This window comes from Cenococcum geophilum, assembly GCF_001692895.1.
Source record: "Cenococcum geophilum 1.58 unplaced genomic scaffold K441scaffold_35, whole genome shotgun sequence".
Lineage (NCBI taxonomy): Eukaryota > Fungi > Ascomycota > Dothideomycetes > Gloniales > Gloniaceae > Cenococcum > Cenococcum geophilum.
Window position 1 is genome coordinate 1643816 of NW_027137593.1, and position 6713 is coordinate 1650528.

Genomic DNA, 6713 nt, shown 5'->3' on the forward strand with positions numbered 1-6713 from the left:
AGACTTAAATAAGTATACAGAGTTAGAGATAAGTCCGTAATCCCCGACTTCTAACCTTTTAGTAGGTCGTACTAGGAGTCTAAATAGGTGGTTGCTGTCGAGTATCGCTTGGGGGGAGGTGTTAAGTGATTGCTGATCTGTACGCGCTTACTAATCAGTGTTTGTACTAATTTAATAGCACAAGTAAGTTAGATCCAGGGGCACGAAATACGTATAGTATCGTATACTCTTTTAGATAATAGTGACTGTTGATTGTATAAAGTAGACTACGTAGTCTATATACTGATGCACCTCCCCCCTAATTAGTTAGTGCTTTATAAGTGCACCAGACGCGTAAGAGAGTGGTTGGTGCACTAAACGCGTAAACGCGTACCTGGCGTACCGAACGCGTAGGCACGCGGTTAGTACGATAGGTACTATAATTATACAATAGATTTTTTTAGCTTAAAAGAACTTTACATTCTATTAAAAATAGCGGTTAAGTATATTAGTAAACTCCTTACTAAGCGGGTTAGTAGTCTATTTAGTAATACTTGGGTCCTTAAGTATATAACTTTAAGTTTTTAGGCGTTTATTATTAAACTTATTAAACTTGTTAGACTTAATTATAATAGGGGCATGCTGGTCCTAGTATTAGATAACCTAGGCTATACTTACTACCGTTTTCGCGTTAGTATATAACTCGGCTTAGGTAAGTTTCGGTATTTTAGGTTTAGTATTTAGATCGCTACTATCTTCCTCCTATATAGCTAGAAGTTCCTTATATTAGCGCCTTTACTCTATCCTTACTTAGTCCTCTATAGCTATAATTATAGCCGCCTTAGTATTATTAGGGTTGGCCTATAATATAACTAATTTAAAATAGCTATTTTTTGGGATAAGCTTTTACTAGTTAAACTAGAGTATTAACTCCCCTCTACGTATCTAAAACGTTAGAATAACTATACGGAAAAATATAGCTAATTCGCCGAATTTTCTATCTACTATTACTCTGGCTAGGTTAGTCTTTATATCCTTATAAAGACGGTTAAATTCCTTCTTCTTTAGCTAGATATTTTCTTCTTTAAGCTTAAGTAGTATTTTAAACTCTATTCCCTTTAGCTTATTAGCTTCTTCCTACTCTAGCCTCTTTAATCCTGCTATAATAAACCGTATTAGTTATATTGGGTTTCCGTTATTAAGCGTACTAGACGCACCCTATATAGTAGGGCTGCAATTATATATAATACGGTACTCCTTAACTATATCCTTAATAAATAACATTAAGACTCTACCGGTTGCGTCTAGGTGGTATTTATCCTAGAGGATACGCCTAACCTATATTATACTCTTCGATTTCTAATATATTCTAAAGAATTGGCTATTTAGGTATTTCTATATATTGGTTTATATAGTAATAAACCCATATATTAGTCGTGTGGTAATATAATTTCGCGTAGTAATTAGAAGGAATTGGGTTAAGTATCTTAGCGCTAATAGTTCTATTATATTAGGGGTAGGGCTATAATTATTCTTAAACCTAGCTTTACCCTATAGGTATAATAGGAGAGCCTTACTAACTAGATATATATTATTATCGTTTTCCTATTATTCCTTATTAATCCACTTAAGAGCCTTATAAATTTGCGGCTATTTATCCTTTTTTAGTTTACTAAATATCTTAACTTTATTATAGCTAGGGGCGAGAATTATAATCTAGGGCGGGTTAGGGCGCTTTATAATCGCGCCGTCTTATAATATTGCACTCGCGTCCTTTAGGAATCCTAGTAGGCCTAGGGTTAGCGTAAGGATAACTAAGCAGCCTTACTATAGGTCTATAGGGTATAGCTTCTTAGAGTTATTTTCGCAGTAGTATATAATTAGCTGCTTTACTACCTATAGGCATTTTAAATCTAGTAGATATATCTTAGGTAGGTAGTAGGTTACGTCCCTAGTAGCTTAGGCCTTTTAAATATTTATTACGTTCTAATAATAAAAGTAGTTTATTAGCTATTAAGTAATTATTTATATAGTCTTGCCCGCGCCGGGTTCGTCTATATAGATGCCACCTTTTTTAATTGTTTTTTTTTTTGCTTAAATACCTAAGCTATATATACCACTTAGTATAGGCTAAATTTAAAGCCTAATATAAGGCCTTAATTAGGGCGGTCTTAAAGAGTGCTTTTAATAAGATAAGTAGGAAATACTTTAGAGTAAGTAGAAGATCCGCCTCCGTTATATACGCTAGTGCACTATTTAAGTTATCCTTCCCGGTCTTATAGAGCTAGGCTAAAAAAGTTTACTAGTTAAGTTCTTCCTCTACGTCTACGTCTTGGTTATTATTATTAACCAAATTCTTGTCTTAGTTGCTATTATTAACTAAATCCTTATCTTTATCTCTACTCTCCGCGTCCTTAAAGTTAGTATAATATAGAAACTAATTATTATATCTACCGGTATATTGCGGTAATTTACTATCCTCTATAATAATATCTTAAGGGATATTAATGGTTAGTAATATAGTAGTAGGGTCGTCTATTACATCGTTAGGCTAATATATACCATTAGGTTCGGTAATAGATTATAGTAATTTACCGTTATCTATAGCAATTTCTTTAGTATTACTATTACTCGCTAATATAGGCTTATAGGTAGATAGGTTATATCTTCCTTTACTAATTACCTTCTACGCATAATTGGCTTGTTATTACTATTTTTTATAAGGGTGCCTACCGCTAATTCTACTTAAAGGCGTTTCCTACTTCTATTTAGGTTAGCCTTGCGACTATTTAACTTCTTAGGCGCGGCCGGCTCGCTTTTATTGTCCTTTGCTAGGGCACTTATTACTAATTTTAGTTAAGGCTACTTATTATATCTACCCAATTTAGTTTTACTATTATCCGATTTCTTATATCTAATAGGCTCGCCCTTACTATCTTTATTAGAGCTATATGCTGCTAATTCTAAATAACTCTACTGTGGGAGGGTACGACCTCTCTAAGATAGGAAAGTCACAGTGCTGTCAGTCAGTCTGTCGGTCGGTCTGTTGGTCGGTTATAATCAGTTAGAATTAAGCAGTAAGAAGAGAAAGAAAAGAGTGTATTTAAGGAAAGTTGTGTATCTGTTGGTGTTGCCTAAGTTATTAAAGACTCTGAGGGCTCTAAACTGATCTATATAACTTATAAAAGGCCTAGGCTCTCCCGAAGCTATACTTAATCTAGATGTTAAATCTAGGGGCCAAATCACACTACTATATACCTCTCCCACCTAAGTCGTTGTCCCTTAACGACTTCTAAAACTCTAAAACTCCTTATCTTTAAAATAAAGGCGTAGTAGGTGATTGCATGCGTTCCTTGCCCTTACCACGAACTTAAGATAGTAAACGAGGAGACTTTGTTTTGGTTAAATGAGACCGCTCTTATCTACTTAGCTAAGTAGTAAGAGAGACCTTAAACTGGCGGCTCTTAGATAATATAGCTCTTTCGCGCCCTTCTATTTACTTAGTTCTGTCCTATAATTCTTTAGGTAACTCTATATAACTTTGTCCTTTTATAATAACCGGGGGCACTCTACTTAGATCTACCGTAACAGCTAAAGGATCGATTCTATTATTAATGCAGTAAAAGTAAAAGCGGCTATTAAAGCGTTCCATCTTAGTTGTACGTATTAGCCTAAATATATCTTTATAATTCTTAACGGCCCTAAGATGGTAGGAATGCATTTATTTCCCAACTTCGTTCCTATTACCATTGAGAAGAAGGTTATAATCTTAAATTACCGCTAAAGAATCCCATTGTTGTTTACCAAGAAGGGCGTTGGATAGAGCGCTTACAGCTATAAGCTTAACTACTATAGGGAAGCGATATGGAATCGCACCGTAAAGATTAGTATATCTAGACGGCGTATAGGGCGGCGCTCTTAAGTCTTAGTGCGTATCTGCCAACTCTGCCTAAGTACCTTCTTTAGTAACCTTAAGGTTATTATAATTGTCCTAAATACCAGAAAATTATAGTAGCATTATTTGCCGGGTTCTAGTTAAAGGTCCTTTCGCTCTATAAGGAAGGTGAGGCATAGTTATGCGTATATCTCCTTTCTTACATAGCTAAGCTACCTAGTCAGTCGCATACTTTTTTACGTCTTTAGTGGTCCAGTCTTAGTTAGAGATCTTATAAACGAATCCGTTGCCTTTAGTTAATCCTTACGCCTTAAGATCCTCCTACTATAATTCTAGGTGGTGATATATGCTAGGTAGGATAATCGTACAGTTATCCTTAGTCTTATTATCTAGAGAAACGCTCCCTTGGATTATATCGGCACCGTATTCACTTTTAAGGAGCGAGGGAATATTAATATTAATGTAACGGAAAGCTATAGAGTCTCCTTTAACCGCGAATTTTGTATAATAAGGGTAGGAAATAAGTTACTACTAGCTATTAGGCCTAAGAGCGTAATAGAGACAATAATACTAAGGGTTTTATCTTATTAGCTGTTAATAGAGACCATAGACTATCGTTCTTAACCAGCTATAATTTAGCCGCCTATTAATTAGACGCTAATGGTGGCGGTATATATATATTTCCTTATTAATTATTACTAAGATATTAGAATCCTACTACTATCTAAATATGTTTAAAATTATAGATCCTTCTTACTGCTATACTTTTTGGTTTTTTAGTAATATTATCTAATTAAGCAAAGCCTCTCTATTGTATAAAAACCTTAATGCTAAGTTATAAATAAACTTATACGGTCCTAAGGAATTAGACGGAACTAGAGGTCTATAAGCTTTTTTAAACTAAGAGTATATAGTAGGATTGGTCTTTATAGTACTAAGGTGGTTATAAGCGTAATATATTAAACGAAGTCTGTAACACAGTGCGGCATAGTTTAAACCCTTTATCGCCAAACCTATATATCCTCCTATAGCTTATGTATATATCTAACAGACCTTATATATCTTTAGATTAGAACTAGCTACCCTATATTAACTACATAAGAGCTTTATAACCTCAGTTGGTTTGATTTTAGTAGTTTGGTTTAGGGACGCCTTAAGATAAGTGGGTATGTCATCCTTGCAGTTATACCCTTATTTTGCATGGAGTACCGCCATAGCATTTATAACCTCCTTAATATACTCCTTATCATCTCCTAGCTTAATAACGTTCTTATTAAATATTAATGCCACCCCTAGCCCTCCTACTTCTAGGTAAGTAATTATTAGCCCTCTTCTTAGATTTCTCCTTAATGAAGATACTAGCAGCTATAGGGGCGAGCTAATAGGCGTTCTAGCTACGAGAATACTCTCGTTTATAGATAATAATAGCGAGTTAACTAACATAGGTGATCCTTATTAGGACGGGCTTGGTATAATATTAGCGCCTCCTCCTTAAATAGGTGTTAATGGCTAAAAAGCTAAGGGATTTATTACGTTAAAAGTATATTATAAATATATTTATAGTGTAAGAGCTAAGCTCTCTCCTACTTGTCTAATTCCGATATCAGTAACCTCTAGTCCTATAGTAGTTAGTCTCCTACTTTTTAGTAGTAGGTCCTCATTTGGAACAAGGAAACTAGTTAAGTATCTTCCTAAGCTATAATTATTCACTACCTAGTCTAATACCGCCCTTTTTAGCATCTTTAGCGCGAGCGCGAAATCAGTCGGCTATAGTTAAGTAGTGTTCTTAATGCCGCGTCCTAGATATTTAAGCCTGTTAATTAGGGCCTTATTAACTTATACTATTACTTTATAAAGTAGGTAAACAGTAAGCTTTTAGGTAGTAGAAAGAAAGTAGTAGGAGACTACATATTTAAGTAGACCGTTAAAAACACCTTGTCCCTAGGACTTTCAGATAGTTTCTCTAGCTTTATTATACTAATTTCTTTAATCTTTTACCATCTTACTAACGTTAGAGATATCCTTAAAGATTAATAAGAACGCGTCCCTTCCTAGAGATACTTATAGCCTATTATCCTGGTTAACGAAATTAACTACTATACTAGTAGCATCTATATAGTTTTCTCGAGAGAGCAGAATCTTGTTATAGATTTAGAGGAGTATTACTTAACGCTAATTAACTATAAAGCCTCTAACTTCTGCAAGGACATTACTAATCTATTACTTAGCTCCTTTATATAGTACTAGAGGTCTACTAGATAAAGATATAATAAACGTGCTATTATTAATTCTATTTAATTTATAACTTTAACTAATCGCGGCTATATTTAAGGTTTATTAAGGGCGAAAAGGTAAAGTTCTAAATAGGGTTTCCTAATCTAAATAGTCTACCAAATTTAGGTAGTAGTATAAAGTTCTACCGGCTCTAATCGTTAAATAGACTAATTATAATTTTCTATCCCTAGGATAGAAAATTGCTATTAGCTTAGTAAAGGCGGTGAGCGGAACTAACATCTTTATAGTAAATAATACTAGATAGTTATACGCAAACATTCTTCTATCCTTACCTTACTGCCACTATATATTAGATTCCTGTGACTAAAAAAAGTAAATAAGAAAGTGTAATAGAAAGAGCTTTAGGAAATACGGTAAATAAACAGATAGATTATATGGCTGTTATCTATATCCCCTCCCCTACCTTAGAACTTAACTATCCCCTAGTTAAATGTTTTATACTTAGTTCTATTAAACAATCTTTCTAAAACACACACTTTTTAAACTACACGGCATTACAATACTGGTGGATTTTATATAATATCCTCCTTAGGTTCTAGCTCTA